An 18,992-nucleotide genomic window follows, 5' to 3' on the forward strand; every position below is an offset into this window, starting at 1 on the left:
GAGCTCGTCTCTTCAGTTTGGGCTCTCTTTTGAGCTTCAGATCTCTTCATTTCTAATATCTTCCTGCTGAGCTCTTTATTCCACTTCTGAGCTTCCCTCGCTACCTCATTTCCAGCCATACCTGCATAGAAAAATGAGATTAGTGAGATCGCTAGGGACTACGAGATTAAAGATTTCGGTTTTCCTTGTCCCGGGACCCAGATTAGAAAGTTACAACTCGTAGTCCTTGCGGGCGAGCAATCACATCATCCACCATTTTAGTTCGGCCATAACCACACTTGAACTTGAGTATTTATGAATGGTTGTCTTATTCTTCAATTCTTCCACCACGGTGCCCTCATCTTTATTTAAATCGAGCTTTTTTGGCACTTTAAAGACCAAATAATTCTAGCTATGTGGAATGCCCTCGAAACCATTCGGATCATTATTCCTAAGTGTGAAGAACCGATCTTTCCAGCTCTTCAGCGAGGAAGGGAGATCGGTGAAGAGCTCGCTGTTTGGTTTGGCTTGGAAAAACCAGTATTTGTCGTCCTTTCACCGAGTAAGCCTATGTAATTCAGCAAAAACCTTCACCGCAGGATCAAGTCCCTTAGCTCGACAAAGACCTTTGATGGCCACCATAGTTCGTCAAGAGTTCGGATGCACTTGGGCTATACAGACATGGTGAAACTTTAGAATAGCTTTGTAAAATTCATCTAGGGGAAACCGAAGCCTAACTTTTAATTATTCTTCATACACCATGATCCGGTCGGTCTCATCAAAGAAGTGATCAGCTTGCAAACTTCTATGGCATTTTATCAGCTCGTAAGAGTCGATCCGGAGGTTGTATTCTTGGCTAATCAATTGGAGATCAGCTTCATCCAAAACTGATGGTAGTTCATCCACAAGAAAATTTTCTTTTCTTGGGGCCAAAGTCTGAGCCTGTTTTGATTTAGCCGGTTGACCAGATACTAGAATAATGGCTATGGTGAGTACAGGCAGCCCACTCAGTCTAGCCTCATCGCCTTCGTCTTATGTCCAAGAAATGTGGATGGAAGGAGGGCTTGCAACTCTCTGACCATCGGCGTTGCTCATTTCAAACAACAAAGATAAATCTGGCTAGGAAAAGATAAAAACCCTTACCAAAGTATAAGTCGTCGCCAAAAAATACAAGAACTGAGAAAGAGAGTTGATGTTGTTCAGAGAATCAGAAAATAGCATAAGTGTGTAAATAGCTACCCACCCTCCTATTTATACTCATCTGAGCATTAAATGCTCACGAGGTCCTAGGTGACACATTGATTAATGGGATCTAATCGTTTCAATGATGCAACAAAGGAAAATTCCAGAAGCAGGGTAAGGAGATCGGACAAGTAAGATCGACTAATGGGGATCGACCATATCAGATAGAATAAGGTTTTGAACCAAAGGGATTGGTAGAATGGGGATTTGATGAGGGATTAGATCGGACACAATTATTAGAGATTGAGAAAAATAATCAATGCAATAGTAAAAAAGGAATAAATTGAATCAATTTTGAATAAATAAGATTTCATTTCGTTTCCAAAGGATTAGATTACATTATTTGGGCGATCTCTCAAGATCAGTAATTACAAATGTCGCTACACTACATTCTACCTATCTTGCTCTCATAGTTCGGATCACTCTCGATCTCAAGAAGCCATTTAAGAGATATGTGGAGATCGGGAAGGTAGCTCTCGTCAACTATGGTAAAGATTAAGGAAAGCTCGATGTCATCATCGATGTCAACGACCAAAACTGAGCCACAATCGGGACCCCTGACATGGTTAGGAGCCAAATAAACTTCAAAAGGCAGTCACCGACATCAAGATTGAAATTAGCGGTCTCCTTGTCCTAGATCCGTCCAAATAGCATATCGGTAAACCAATTGGAGATCAGTGCGATAGTCATTTTAGACCCTGATTGGTAAATTAGTGCAGTTCTCTTGCCGTCATCAAATGACACCCTCATAATTCTCTGGTCACCGGCACCATCCATTTTCAGGCGATGGGCAAGGAGAATGATTGGGAAAAGATCAAGGCGGTTGCCATGATAAGAATTTTCACTAGAAAAGTAAGGAACAAAAAGGGAGAACACTAGAAATTTACCAGAGAAAAAGGTGTGAGTGTGAGAAGAATGAAATTCCGCCACATATATATAGGGCCTTGGCATTTATTACGTACAGAACTCAAAGAGGCTCATCTGTAATTAAAAAACTTTAATGCTTAATTATTAAGAGTTTGTCAATATGGGTCTGATACAAAGAAGAGATGAGAAGAGATCAAAAGTGAGAGGAGATCGGACAAAAAAGAGAGATCAGAATAAGGAATCTCAGAAATATAATGAGAGATCGGGTGGACTGAAGAGTAAACCTGTAGAGATCGGGAGGCTTGGGAATCAAATCACTATTGATCGTGACCCTTAGCCCATTTCCTACCATCCAATCTGAGTTAGTTAAAGCTTTCGAGGTACAGTCTAATCCCCACCGCCCATCTCATTTGTAAGGACACACTCCTCGGCATCGGATCTCAAACGGTTAAAGTAGCCCAGTACATCTCAGTTTACACCATTAATCATATTTGTAAGGACAGATTTGAGACCCTCAGATCAAAAGTAAATAACAGATTTGACATTTTTCATTCCCGACCTTTGGATCGGTTCTGCAAGGTAGAACTCCTAACCGTTGGATGAAAGAATGAAAGGACAGAAATTCTGAACTAAATCACAACCTTTAATTTTGATTCTCTTTAATTCTAAGACGTCAGATCCTGTCCTTTTAAATCCAGACCCTCCATCTCCTTTCGTTGAATCCTAACCCTCTATTTTGAGTACCTATTCCTTATAAATACCTGCATGCAATACTGTAGAGGGGGATGACGGTGCCGAGAGAAAACTTTGAATTTAAATATTGTTGTTGCTTTCATTTTGGGGGAGCCCTTAAGTTTTCTAGAGACTTTAGAAATAAGTTTTTTAAAAGGATCTTATCATCGGAGTTACAAATATAGCAATCTCATACATTCAGTACTCACATGCCAACTTGAAGATCCAATCTCAGATCATCTTCAAGACCCTATTCTCATCATCTCCAGTAGCTCAAGTCATCCCAGTTCTAGCAGTTCCGGTTTTGCAGAGCATTAATATCGACTCTCCCATCACTTCAGCTCTCCACAGGTAAGCATTTTAACCCTTCATTCTCCAAATATAAATAACCTATGTTCATGATATAAGAACTTTTAGGATACCATATCATACTAAACCTTCAAGATAGGATAGCATTAGTTTAATTTGTTTCACAAATATCGCGGTTAGCTTTCTATTGTGACGTCTGCATCATCTCAAAGAATTTTTATTTTTATCTTTTTTTTGGTACTTGAATAAAGTTTGGGTGATATAAAAGTTACTGAGATTTCATAAGCATTATAAGAAGTACGGGTGGGAGCATTGATATTGAGAATCCTAATTCGGTTAAAGGGGAAAATAATTAGGGTAAGTAGAGGTAGTTCGGACAAATGTGAAAGAGTTTGGGTAATTAGCGGGAGGCTAGAAATTGATACGAGCTCGTGCAAATAATCTACGAGATCGAAAACCGAGACGAATTCATTAATTATTATGTTAGAAGCTGATGCAATCTCAAATCATAAGTTTTGAGATCGGAAATCAAAAGAGTTTGGATAGTAAAGAGATCAAGAAAATTATGTGCACAATACACTACTGCAGCTCCCTTAGAAGGAGATCGAGAAGGAGTTCAGCTCGAAATACACGACATTTAAAATTCACTTTTCTAAATAGAGGGATCGGGAGAGAGTCCTTTCCTGAGATCCCTGTAGTTCTCAAATCAGCGGTATGAAGTCAAGGATTGGAAGAGAGTCTTTTCCCCAGGTTTTAATAGTTTTTATCTTGCAAAAATTATTCGGTGCTAAGTTAGGGGAGATCGGGAGAGAGTCCTTTCCTGAAAACCCCATAGTTTTCTATTTTATGAAGTGTTCGACGTCAAATCATGGAATCGGGAAAGAGTCCTTTCCTACAATTCCTATTGCTTTATATTTTGCGAAGTGTTTAAAATGGGGGATATCAGAAGAGAGTTCTTTCCTAAAGTTTCCTGTGTTTTAAAAAATTTTTCTTTGATGTCAAAGTAGAGGGATTCAGAGAGCCTTTTCCTTAAACCCTGCAATCTAAAATTCTAATAAAATCATTTTTGTATAAAAATAGGGAGATCAGGAGAGAGTCCTTTCCTCGTTTGGCCCGACAATTTTTATTTATCACATGTTCTAATAAATTGTTCATGGGGGAGTCCCTCCAAGAACCCTGAAATGGAGAGTCCTTCTCGAGATTCTCATACTTATATTATTAAAAGGGAGCCCTCCCTTTAGTTTAGCTTAGTTAAATAAAATATCATTAATAAAAATATTAAATAGTTTAATAGGAAATGATATAAGTAAAGATTTTATGGATAATTATTGCCGATGATGAGATTTCCCTCCATCAACTCAGAGTCCTCATTAAAGAAGGGAACTCTCTAAGTTTCAATTAACGCATCCCTTTTGAATTAGAGTCCTAATTAAGAGGGATGAAAATCCATACTCATATTAGTTCTTATATATCCATTACACATACCACACTCTCAGTTATTTGAACGCCAATGATAAGGTACATAATGTGTGAGCTGAGAGTCCTCCTCACTAGTTATGAATCTTTAGGGACCAAATAATACCGCTTTAGAATTAGAGTCCTAATTAGAAGAGGGAGAAACTTAATAAATACATTACAAATGAAATAAATACAACATCAATTCACTTCGGGGTCATCCCACTTACTTGTGTTCATGGGTAACCCAAAATGGTAGAATATCGAATGTTCCTTTCATCAACAATAGGGACAGACATCATGATTCTAACCCTAAAATCATCAATCTTAAAATTATAAAGAGCACATCGTTAAACATGCTTACCCTCGTTGAGGGACGAGATGGGGTGCCTAACACCTTTCCCATCCGTATACGAACCTTGAACCTAGAATCTCTGTTTTAGGAGTGGTTTTCATAAATTTTATTTTTACAAATGGTTTTCTTTAATTTCCCTCAAAATTAAAGTGGTGACCCCTCACTATTTGCACTTCGGTGAGAATCATTTGGCGATCGCAAAACCCTTGCGACAACTGCACAACTTTAATTCAGTTAAAACTCATCAAACACTTCCCTACTCATGGATGCCGAAAATCATAGGTGCTCATACATGGATATTTTATTTCATTTTCAACCATTTCTAACTCAATTATAGATCCTAAAAAAGAATAAAGAGAGAGAGGGGTGGGAATTGGCATTAACCTTGAATTGGCTAATCCTTGACTTATTAAAACTTCAATTTCTCTTCAAATTTTTGCTGCCTAATGCTTCCTCAAGGTGCAAGGTTAAATTTTTGTGAAGGGATCAAGGGATTTTATAGTGAATTTAGCTAGAAAATGAAGCTTATTTGGAACAATAATGGTGGACTCTTTCTCAAGATGGGTTTCAGCCAAGCTTTCCCAAGAAAGAAGATAAGCTAATTTTGGGTTTATTTATCTCCATTTTGCTTTTATTCTTAGGTTTTTCTAAATTTGATTGGCTAGAAAATTTTAATTGCATCATTCTTTCATCATGCTTAGGTAATAATACTAAGTAAATTTTATTTTGTTTGATTTTTCTTTCTTCTTTCTTTTACTCATTTTTAATTAAATTTTTATCAATATTTATTCATATTTTATGTCATAAACCTACTTGCTTAAATGGACAAGTTGGTAAAAAATCATCTCTGAAGGTGAAATGACCAAAATGGCCTCCATTGTGCTTACTGATCTAAAACTGTCTGTACCGATTTATATATATATATATATATATATATATATATATATATATATATATATATATATATATATTATATATTTTCTTAGCATTATATTATTATTTAAACCTCAATAATCCTTCACTTAAGTCCCACTAATTATTTCACAGGGTTCCCCACTGGTCTAGGGTTGTCAACTGTCTTCATAGTCGCTTGCCGTTAGGGTTACCCATCGCCGTAGCTTCGGCTCATTTAACCTCTTTGTATTTCATTTCTTAAATTTTTTCTTAATTTTTCTTGTCATTATTTAGGTTATTTATAACTCCTCACTTTAGTTTAAATATAGTTCTAGACATTTTGGATGTCTGGACAAACATTAGTCACCGGAACAATATAATGTATAGACTACTTAAACTAAGGGCGTTACAGCTCTTCCCCTCTAACAAAAATTTTGTCCTCGAAATTTACCTAATACAAACAGTTGAGGGAACTATTGCCTCATCGTCTCTTCCCTTTCCTAGGTTGCCTCTTCCGTATTGTGGTGCCTCCAAAGCACTTTCACTAGTGGAATCTGTTTATTTCTCAATTCTTTCACTTCCCGAGCCAGGATCCTTATTGGTTCCTCTTCATATGTCAAATCTGGTTGTATTTCAATTTCTTCCATTGATATGACATGTGAAGGGTATGATCTGTATCTTCTCAACATAGATACGTGAAACACATTATGAATTTTGTCCAGCTTTGGTGGTAAGGCTAGCCTATAGGCCACTGGACCCACACGTTCAATGATTTCATATGAGCCAATGAACCTAGGGCTTAATTTACCCTTTTTCCCAAACCTCAATACTTTCTTTCATGGTGATACTTTGAGAAACACCTTGTTGCCAACTTCATATTCTATATCATTTCTCCTCAAGTTAGCATATGACTTTTGTCTATCTGAGGTAGCTTTTAAATTGGCTTTGATTAACTTCACCTTCTCTTCAGTTTGTTTCACCAGGTTTGGTCCCACGACCTTATCCTCACCAAGTTCTGTCCAGCACAGTGGTATTGTAAACTTCCTCCCATATAAGGCTTCATAAGGAGCCATCTGATTAGTAGCTTGGTAGCTATTATTGTAAGCAAACTCTGCCAGTGGAAGGTATCTGTCCCAACTTCTCTCAAACTCAATGACACAGCTCCTTAGCATATCCTCAAGGACCTACCACATACTTCATGTTATTATTATCACTTCAATTTTAATATTTACAATAATTCAATGAGTTTTAAAGTTTACCTGAATCACCCGTTCCGATTGTCCATCCATTTGAGGATGAAAAGCCATGCTAAAATAGAGTTGTGTACCCAAGACTTCTTATAACTTCTTCCAAAATCTAGATGTGAACCTCGGGTCTCTATCAGATATAATGGAAATTGGGATTCCATGCAGTCTAACTATTTCACTGATGTACAATTCTGCTAGCTTCTCTAGTGAATAGTCAGTTCTAACTGGCAGAAAATGTGCTGATTTAATCAATCTATCTATTATCACCCACACTGCATCATGTTTCTTCTGGGTGAGAGGTATACCACTAACAAAATTCATGGTGACGGGATCCCATTTCCATTCAGGTATGCTTATAGGCTGTAGCAAACCTGATGGAACTTGATGTTCTGCCTTGACCTATTGATATGTCAGGCATCTAGTCACATAGTCAGCTATATCCTTTTTCATTCTAGGCCACCAGTAATGAAGCTTTAAGTCATGGTACATTTTAGTACTCCCTGAGTGCATAGCATAAATACTATTGTGTGCCTCTTTCATAATATTTGTTTTTAATTCACCATCATCTGGTATACACATTCTTCCCTTGTAGTACAAACATCCATTCTCTTTCACCTCATATTTGGTCTCCTTCCCCTCTGTTATTTTTCCCATAACCATCATTAATTTCTCATCTTGCTTTTGCCTCTCCTGTATCTGCTGTAGCAGGTTTGGCTTCACTTGTAACTCAACCAAAATAGCTCCATCCTGAGCTAAGGACAAATGGGTATTCAAGGATCTCAATGCTGTAATAGACTTTCTATTCAAGGCATCAGCAACTACATTTTCCTTCCTAGGATGATAGTCTATCACACAGTCATAGTCCTTCAGGAACTCAATCCATCGCCTCTGTCTAAGGTTAAGCTCCTTCTAGGTTGGCAAGTACTTCAGACTTTTGTGGTCTGTGTATATGTAGCACTTTTTGCCATACAAGTAGTGCCTCCATATCTTCAATGCGAAGATAATTACTGTTAACTCCAGATCATGGTTGGGGTTGTAATGGCCCAGCCCACTAGTGATATTGTCCGCTCTAGGCCGAAGCCCTCACGGTTTTAAAATGCGTCAATAGGGGTTACAAACCATCAACTTATAAATCTAGCATCTCTCCCGTGTTTTGTCGATGTGGGATTTGCCTAGGGTGTTACAATCCACCCCCTCGCTGAGGTTTGCCCCACCATCGTTCAAGGTTGCACGCGGAGCGGCTCTGATACCACAAATGTAATGGCCCGGCCCACTAGTGATATTGTCCGCTCTGGGCCGAAGCCCTCACGGTTTTAAAACGCGTCAATAGGGGTTACAAACCATCAACTTATATACCCAGCATCTCTCCCATGTTTTGTCGATGTGGGATTTGCCTAGGGTGTTACAATCCACCCCCCTTATGGGACTCAGCGTCCTCGCTGAGGTTTGCCCCACCATCGTTCAAGGTTGCACGCTGAGCGGCTCTGATACCACAAATGTAATGGCTCGGCCCACTAGTGATATTGTCCTCTCTAGGCCGAAGCCCTCACAGTTTTAAAACGCGTCAATAGGGGTTACAAACCATCAACTTATAAATCCAGCATCTCTCCCGTGTTTTGTCGATGTGGGATTTGCCTAGGGTGTTACAGGGGTAGTTCTTTTCATGTGGCCTTAGCTGTTTGGAAGCATAGGCGATCACTTTCCCTTCTTGCATCAGAACACACCCTGACCCATTGTGTGAGGCATCGCTGTAAACCACAAAGTCCTTCCCAAATACTAGCTGTGTTAATACTGGAGCTTCTGTCAACATAGCCTTCAACTTCTTAAAACTGGCTTGATACTTTTCATTCCAGTGAAATTTTACATTATTATGCAGTAACTTGATTAGTGGAGCAGATATCAGAGAGAACCCCATCACAAACCTTCTGTAATACCCAGCTAGCCCCAAGAAACTTCTAACTTCAGTTGCATTTCTGGGAAGCTTCCATTCCATTCCTGCTTTTATCTTCTTGGGATCCATTCTAATCCCATCAGCTGATACTATGTGTCTAAGGAAAGCAATCTCATTCAACTAGAAGTCACACTTGGACAACTTAACATACAGTTTCTTCTCTCTTAGGGTCTGCAAAGCATTCCTCAAATGCCCATCATGTTCTTCTCTGGTCTTAGAATACACCAGAATGTCATCAATAAAGAACACTACAAACCGATCTAAGTATGGATGGAAGACGTTCATAAGGTCCATAAAAGCTACTGGTGCATTTATCAATCCAAACGGCATCACTAAAAATTCATAGTGCCCATATCGGGTCCTGAATGCAGTCTTAGGCACATTTGTATCCTTTACCTTCAGCTGATAATACACTGATATGAGATCAATCTTAGAAAATATGCCTGCTCCCTTCAATTGATCAAACAAATCATCAATTCTGGGCAATGGGTACTTGTTCTTCATAGTCACTTTATTTAACTGCCGATAATCAATATGTAACCTCAAAGTCCCATCCTTCTTTTTCATAAACAGCACTGGAGCTCCCCACGGTGACACACTAGGGTGTATAAACTCCTTATCCAGTAACTCCTATAACTAGATTTTTAGCTCCTTCAATTCAATGGGTGCCATTCTATAAGGAGCAATCGAGATTGGTGCTGTGCCTGGCATTACCTCAATAGCGAATTCTACTTCTCTTTCTGGTAGCAAACCAGGCAATTCCTTAGAGAAGATATCGGGGAAGTCACTTACAGTGGGTATGTTATACAAGTTAAGCTTAGCCTGCCAAGTGTTAACCACGTGTGCCAAATAGGCTTCAGCCTTTTCTCATTAATTTTCTTATAGAAGTGGCTGAGATGACATTAGACAGAAAATCTGTTCTTTCCCCCACAACTATAATCTCATCATTCTCATAAGTTGTCAGGGTAATCCTCTTTAATCTATAATCCACTATTGCCTGATGATGTGATAGACAATCCATTCCAAGGATGACATCAAACTCGTGGAAGAGCAATTTAATTAGGTCTGGCAAGAACTCATACCCTTGAATCCTCAATGGGCAACCTTTATACACTTTATTTACCACCACACTGTGGCCTAGTGGGTTAGTGACTAGAATATCTTGGTCACTTTCCTCTACTTGAATTCCCCTTTCCATAGGTAACTTAATGCAAATGTATGAATGAGTGGATCCTGGATCCACCAATGCATGCACAGGTATGTCATAGATAGAAAACATACCCCTGATGACATCCGGAGCATCCTGCTCTTCTTGAGCCCTCATAGCATATGCCCTAGCTGGTGCCCTTGCCTCTTGCCTTTCAACTGATTCTGATGGAGACCTTTGTGAAGTACTAGCTACCTCAGATTTACCCGGTCTTCTACCTCTTTGAGCCACAGGGGCAGGTCTGTCTACTTATACTGGAAAAGTTGTAACATTTCTTCTGGAGCAATCTTTTATCTGATACTCAGTGGACCCACACTGGAAACATTCCCCAGTCAATCACCAACACTCGCCTCTGTTCCACTAATAACAGTGTGAACACGCTGAAGAGATTGCTAGGGCTGGTTCCCTAAACACCGTCCAAGGAGAGCTGCTCACTGATGGTGTGGATTGGCCTCTCCTAGGTGTGAACTGAGATCTGGGCCTCTGTGACTGGCCCTGACTCTGTGGCTAACTTTGGCGTTAAGCCTGGGGGCCTTTAAATTTCTTACTGGGTGTAGAGGAGGAACTAGTCTGACCCTAAACCCTCTTCTACTGCCTGTCTCTTGTATTTTGTTCATTTATTCTAATCCTCTTAACTTTCAGTGTAGCTTCAACCAACTGGGCAAAATCTGTAATCCTCAAGGCCGTGATGTGTTGCTTAATATTGTCATTTAGTCCTTCTTTAAATATTCTGCATCTCTCAGCTTCAGTGGGAACTATTTCTCTTTTATATTTGCTCAATCTGACAAATTCTTGCTCATATTCTGCTATTGATAGCTGTCTCTGCCTCAAGCTGATAAATTCCCTTCGCCTTTCCTCTAGGTACACATTACTACTATATTTCTTCCTGAACTCCCTGAGGAAGAAATCCCAGGTTATTTGGTCTTATTGCACCCCCTTGGATACTATGTCCCACCATTGATAGGCATCATCCTGAAGTAGGGACACAACACTCTCTAAGTTTTGCTCTGGGGTGCAGTGGATTTGTCAAGTACCCTTTCTGTTCTTTCTAACCAATGCTCAGCTGCTGATGGGTCATCTTCTTTCTTACCCAGAAAATTCATAGCCCTATACTTTCTGAGTTTCTCTAAATGGGACTTTTAGGATGGCTGCTGAGGTTGTGGAATAGCCTCGGTCATCTACCTAAAAAATTCTATCATCTATTGGAATAGGGCCTGCTGAGGCTGTGCAGGTACCTCTTGCACTGGTGGAGCAGGTTCTCCCATGCTTCCAACTTCAGCCCTGGGTGGAGCATAACTCTCCACCTCTTCCTCTACGTTCTCTGTGATGTCGGATCCATATCCTAACAAAAATTACCAAAGACAAACAGATCTGTATTAGTGTCACCTCAACTCTTATAAATGCAATGTATGGTATGCACTCTATCTAGGACCAGAAATACCTAAACCGTGCTCTGATACCACTAAATGTGACACCGCTTACCCGTCTACAGTGTAGCTGAGCAAGGCATGTCACACTCGGTGCTGGACTGCCTTAACTTATCCTATTATCTTTCCTAGTATCCACATTTTGTTTTATTGGTTTAAGGTTTATTTATTAACTGGAGAAACTGACGGAGTTTCTCCTAATTTATTAATATTTTGATGTTTTACCACCTGCTAAAAGTCTCAATAATATAATTCCAAACATATAAATTTTTCATAAATTCAACATCATCTCAAAATTTTCAATCAATTATTTCATCTCCATTCTCATTCCGAGCACATAATATCATCCATTCACATTTATTCATGAACAATTCAAGAAGAAAAATTTTCAAATATTATTAATTTACATTATGTACAAAATTAATGTACAAATATATAATTTACATTACATGTCCAAAATTTAATTACAAAGTCCAAAAATAAAATACAAGATTAGCGAAGTCTACCCAAAATATGCATTGCTAGATGAGGTGACACTCAGGACCCAATGCAGATCAAAACTCTATCTCCTAATCTGAGGCCTACTGGGCTTTCTCTCCTGATCACTAGTACCTACGCGTGGCAAAAAGTGATGCACTAAGCATAAAGCTTAGTGGTGCCAATATAATATAAAAATAAATTAAATAATTAAATACAAAGAAATTATGCTAATAATCCACACAAACAGAATTTTTGGTATTTATTTGTAATATTCTTAATTTAGCGATTTTTTTATATTCATTATTTAGTTGTAAATTTTTAAGACGTATTTTAATTGTCCAAGTAACCTATACTAGTTGACCGGACTGGATAAACGGGTAAACTAGCACTGGGTACTAAGTACCTTGGGCAGTCACACCATCGATCACATAGTGTCTGCTAGGTGTGCAACAGAATGGCTAACAAGCTATAAAATCAGTCGGGCATAAAGCCGTGTATGTCAAAGAATAGCAAAATGGTCAAAGGCCATGATATCACGAAATAGCAACAAGAGCCATAAATCACGAAATGGCACGAAGCCATAGGCAATACTACAGTCAAAACCCTATTGGCATGCCAACCTATCCAAACCAATCATACTAGGCATACAAGGGCATATTAGCAAAGTTAGGTTTTGGTTCCTTGCATTTGATATCATTATAGTTACTATTCATATTACTATTCATGCAAATTTTTTACTATTTCATAATTAATAGGTATACAAATTCTAATTTCATGATAATACCACATTTTGGGTTATAAACTTGTTGGCATTAGTTGCCAATTACAATTCAAGTCTTCCTATAAGTAATTTCAAAATTTCAGTTTTTGTCATTTATGTTTACTGTTCCATTAGGCCAATCTACAGTAGGAATTTGGCTAAACTTTCTTCATTAAAGTTGTTTCTTAATGTCTCTACTTCAATTGTCTTTTTGAATCACTCAATTTGGAGTTTTTTAGCTAAATTTATGGCATTTTTACCATAACTAGCCGGATTGGTCTATGTCTAGAATTTCTGGGCAATTTTGGTTCTAGCAGTTTTGATAGCCAAATTTGGTTAGCAATTTGGTTAGGTTATGATCAGAATTTGGGTTTCTATTCTTCATGAAAGTTGTTCTAATATGTCTAAGCTTTCCATGGGTTCAAGAATCAATTTATTCTGACCTTTCTAGAGTGAGTTATGGCCATTTGAGCAATCACTGTTCATATGGTCATTTTTCGAGGTCCAGACTTTGGTTACCCGGATTCAAGCTAATTTTAAGTCACTTTATGTTGGTTTTCTAGGCAGGGTCTCTCCATGAAAAATGTGGCATTATGTCTCTAGTTTCACCTCCAATTGGCCTTACATCAATTGAAGCTATACAATCAACTTATGGCTGCCCAAACCCACTGGCCTCAAAGTCCAGAATTTCCAGCACAAAGGGTAGCACATCCAATTCATAAGCCAATGCCACAACCAATTCCATTTTTAAGTCAAACCATATCAAATAGTCACTAATTGACCTTAAGAACACCAATTCATCAATAATTTGACAAAACCCTAATTTTGGCTCAAAACCCTAATTCCTAATGTCTCAATCTTACACCACACATAGAAATTGAGATTCTAATCTACATATGCTCATCAAAGGCCATCACTACACAGCTTTAATTCAATTAAAACTCATCAAACACTTCCCTACTCATGGCTACCAAAAATCATGGGTGCTCATACATGCATATTTTGTTTCATTTTCAACTATTTCTAACTCAATTAAAGATCTTAACAAAGAATAAAGAGAGAGAGGGGCGGGAATTGGCACTAACCTTGAATTGGGTAATCCTTGACTTGTTAAAACTTCAATTTCTCTTCAAATTTTTGCTGCCTAATACTTCTTCAAGGTGCAAGGTTAAATTTTTGTGAAGGGATCAAGGGATTTTATGGTGAATTGAGCTAGAAAATGGAGCTTGTTTGGAACAACAATGGTGGACTCTTTCTCAAGATGGGTTTCAGCCAAGCTTTCCCAAGGAAGAAGATCAGCTGATTTTGGGTTTATTTATCTCTATTTTGCTTGTATACTTAGGCTTGTCTAAATTTGATTGGCTAGAAAATTTTAATTGCATCATTCTTTCATCATGCTTAGGCAATAATTCTAATTAAGTTTCATTTTGTTTGATTTTTCTTTCTTCTTTCTTTTTTCTTTTACTCATTTTTAATTAAATTTTTAACAATATTTATTTATATTTTATGTCATAAACCTCACTTACTTAAATGGACAAGTTGATCAAAAATCATCTCCGAAGGTGAAATGACCAAAATGCCCTTCGTTGTGCTTACTAAGCTAAAATTGTCTGTACCGATTTATATAATTTTTCTTATATTTTATTGTCATCTATGTCACACCCTACTCCTTCATAAGATGTAACATGATCTCGTAGTACACCTAATGAATTACCGTACTTCACTTACCGGTAACCCATTAAAGATACTATAAGGGATTTTAAATCAATTTTTGTAAAATTTAAAACATCGATTAAAATCTGGTGTTATAAAATTTTTTCAAAATTTCGGCAGAGTGCCGGCTATATTTTGAGAAAACAGTTCTTCAAACCTGAAAAGGAAAACACTCCCAATATGTTTTCTCAAATAAAACTCCAATAAACTTCATTTCATCTCATAATTCAACCTCAATAATCAAATCATTTCATTTCCAAACCAACCTCATCATAAAAGAAACATTTCATTGATTACAAGACTCAAAAATTAATATTATAAAATTATACAGGTAAATGAAATCTCAAATTTACATTACAATAATTTACATTTAATTACATATCAAAATATTTTACAAGAGTTTTTATACAACTGCTCAAATAATTTACATACATATTATTACATGCATACATCAATACCTATGTACATGGGCATACCTATGATATACCTGGAGCTGATCTGAATGTGTCTTCAAAGAAGCTTACTCAACTGCTCTATGCTCTTTTCACCTGCGACAGAATATAAAGCTATCGCTGAGTGGTGAACTTAGTGGTGCACAACTATAATTTAAAACATAGTACAATATATATTAATAAAATTATAACAATTAATTTAAAAGTCTCAAAATTCAATAAAATTTCAAAAGTAAAAATCTTTGTTGCCAATAATATAAATCATTAGTTAAAATGACTTTGAGCAAGAAATTCAATTTATCAAATCACAATTGGACATTTAAAGTAATTCCAACAATCATGGAAATAAAGATTAATTTCAACAAAATCAATTATGCATAAATCCCATTTGAAATTAAAATTCTTTACTATTCAAAAACCATTCTTTATCTCACTAACTATACAAGACTAATCCGCAAGGGCCATCTTCGAGGTGATTCTAACTCCCTATGGTCAGGGAGGTCGAATCGGATTCTAACTTCCTATGGTCGGGGAGGTCGAATCATCATGTACATTACACATCACAATAATAAAACTTTCAAAAGGGCCATAACAAATAAAACTTAAATCTAACCTCTAATCAGAGGAGAATCTAAGCCTATGCCCGCACCATGGTAATCAAAACAAAGCTCACTCCATTGTCTCTTCAACAAATGAGAGAGACGGGTAATAACCTAGTCAAGCATCTATAGTGAGATATAAAACAATATCATGAATCTCTTTGTCCTTTTTGTGAGCATAAATCACAACACAATTCAATTCAATGTCAAATCCAATATCCAATAATTTTTATGCTTATCACAATTCAAAACATAAATTTGTATTTTTCCATACAAATTGCCCATCACAATTCAAGACATATTCGATCACAATTTTCCAAAACATTATTTATTCTATCCACAATAATGCTTAATACTTGTTGAAATACCATTTCACAAACCTAAATTCATACATACTATAATAATTTCAATAATCATTGAATTAAATCCAATACTTGATAAACATAATACATAAGGAAAATAACTTTATTTAATCATATGAAGTATTCAGAATAAAATCAATTAAAAACTACTTGTGCACAAATCTCTGATGAGTGGCCTCTTGGCCTTGACTCAGTGGGTCTTTTCCCTTCCCAGTGTTTTTTCCAACTGAAACACACAATTTAAAGTGTTTCAGTACTCATTTAAATTGTTTCTAATAACAAAGTTCAATAATTAAATTTTGTTAATACTATTCCTTTCATTAGTCAACCTATAATGTTGACCTTTAATGCACACTAGGTGAATTAGTTTTAATATCACTAATATGTTCTATTTTTCATTCCTCACATGTTGATATATGTTGCCAATTTCATTTCAAAGCTTATTGCATTTTTATTGCAATTATTTAAATTTCATGGCCAAAGTTTACTATCTATTGGACTAAGCTATAGTATAAATTTAATAGATTTCTCTTCATTAAATTGTTTCTCAATGTGTCTTCTTTAATTTTCTTTTTGAATCACTCCATTTGGAGTTGTATAGCTCAAGTTATGGTCAATTAACCATAACTAGGTCAAATCTAAATTTTAGTTTCCTTTTTAGGCATTTTCGGTTCTGACTTTACTAATTTATTTGGACTATTTGTAATCACATTAAGGTCTAGAATTCTTCATAAGTATTGTTGCTCTATGTCTTGGGGACAACCAAAAATTTTGCTTACCATTTTTCAAGTCTTATAGAATTCTTTATAGACAAATTGTTAACTTGGACTCAAAGGTCCTATATTGGCATGATCCTCAATTAGGTCAATGGCTTGACCTTAAATTCTAACCTTATACATTTATAATTTGAGAAAGTTGTCTAAAACAATGTTTTAAGTCTCTTTCTTAGCTTTCCAGATTGGTATGGCTCATTTAAATTGGACACTTCTTGTGGGAGATATGCTTATTTGAATTTTCTGGATTTTATGGTAAAATGTGCCAATTCTAGATTTTATGTGCCAACTTAATCAAGTTAATTGACCTAATTTCCTTGATTTTTGGGTATTGGTCAAATTACTAATGTTGTAGATCTATGTCTTATTGAAATTTTGGGACTGATTTCATGTCATTTGGAGTTCTATGGACCAAGTTATGGTCATTTTAATATTGCTGGTCAAGTTGCACTTATATTGCAAAGTTTAGGTCATTTTTAGGTCAAAGTCAATTAGGCCAGTTTTTGTAACCCAACTTGTGCAAGCATTTTGACTTAGTTCTAGTCATTTCTGGGCTTTGGTGTCTTTATAAGAGTTGTATCTCTATTTTTAAGCTTTCCATGGTATAACTTTCAGGTCATTTGGACCTGTTTTGAGTGAGTTATGGCCAAAATACTGACTACTATTCAAATAGTCAATTTTCAGGTTTGCAAAGTTACCAATCCGGATTTAGTCAATCTTTTTAGGTCACTTCTAGGTAGAATTTGGGCAACACTTCTACATTAAAGTTGGCCTATTTTATGTCTAGTTTCACCCCAATTTGCCTCATACCAATTGGAGTCACAACTTTACGCTTATAACCTAATTTATGCACTGCCAACAATCACAACCTGCATAAGAGAATTTACACTCCCAATTTGGCAATCCTCCTCCTCCCAATACTTCAATATTCATTCTTGGCACTTCTATATTTATTCAACACAATTCTAGCAAAGTAAATTGGGAAGAATACTCAAATAATATAGGCTCCCATGGCTGCCTAAATTTAGGCAGTCCAATAACTCAATAATTCCTCAATTTTCATCACCAATCAACTCATCTCAAGCTAAACATAAACTTTACTTAAACAAGGGAAGAAAAAGGGCACTTACCTCAACTTGTGCTTCACAAATCCATGGAATTTCCTCTCCTTTTTGCTGTCTTTATGTTGCCCATGGTGTGTAGACAAGATTTAGTGAAGACACTTAGGGAGAAAGTGACTTGATCATGGGTAGATTGAAGCTTCTTTCATGGCCGGCTATGGAGGAACCTTAAAGAATTTAAGAGAAATGAAATTCTGCTATGAGGTGAGGAAGATGAAGATGAGTGTGTTAGTGGGATATTCTGTCCACTTGGCCTTTTATTCCTACACTTAATCAATTAAATATTACTTAAATAATTAAGTTTCTATTATTTGCAATTTACACCCCATAATTTCCCTTAATCCCACTTCATTCCAATTTCAATTTTTCATGTAATTTCCAAAATTTAACACTACTTTATTTTCATGGAAATTTGGGTCAAAAGTCAACTCTAGGTGTCAATTGACCAAAATGCCCCTATTCGAGTTGTATTCCCAATTTTTCGGCAACACCAATTTTTATTTATTTCTTGATTTTTCGTTTTTCTTTGTACTAAGTTATTAATTTTTTTTTGACATTTCTAATGTCAATTATAATTCAATAAGTCTTTAATTATGTCTCGAAACTTAATTTTGAGGGTTCCCCGTAGTCCTGGGGTTGGCTATTGCCTGCACCAATACTTCCCCGTGCGGTCACCCATCGTTGTGGTGCTGGCTCGTTTAACTTAGTTTTATTTTCTCTCTTTTATTTTTCCTTAATTTTTTTTGTATTTTCTTTTTATTTATTTCATCATTTCATGTCTCCTTACTAACATTTAAGTGTAGTTCCAGGCATCCTAGCTGTCTGGACAGACACCGGTCGCTGGAACAGTAGAACGCATTACCGAATATAGAGGTGTTACAATTCTTTCCCTCTAAATAAAATTTCGTCCTCGAAATTTACCTGATGTATCTGTTACTTCCTTGCTTCTGCATTTCTTTGTGTTGTTTCATCAATATCTTGGTTCAGCTCTTCTCTAGCCTTCATGGCATACACCCGTGGGGTCATCTTGACTTCGGGCCTTTCGACTATCTCAGAAATAGCCTTCT

This window comes from Hevea brasiliensis, chromosome 3 (assembly GCF_030052815.1).
Source record: "Hevea brasiliensis isolate MT/VB/25A 57/8 chromosome 3, ASM3005281v1, whole genome shotgun sequence".
In the NCBI taxonomy this organism is placed as follows: Eukaryota; Viridiplantae; Streptophyta; class Magnoliopsida; order Malpighiales; family Euphorbiaceae; genus Hevea; species Hevea brasiliensis.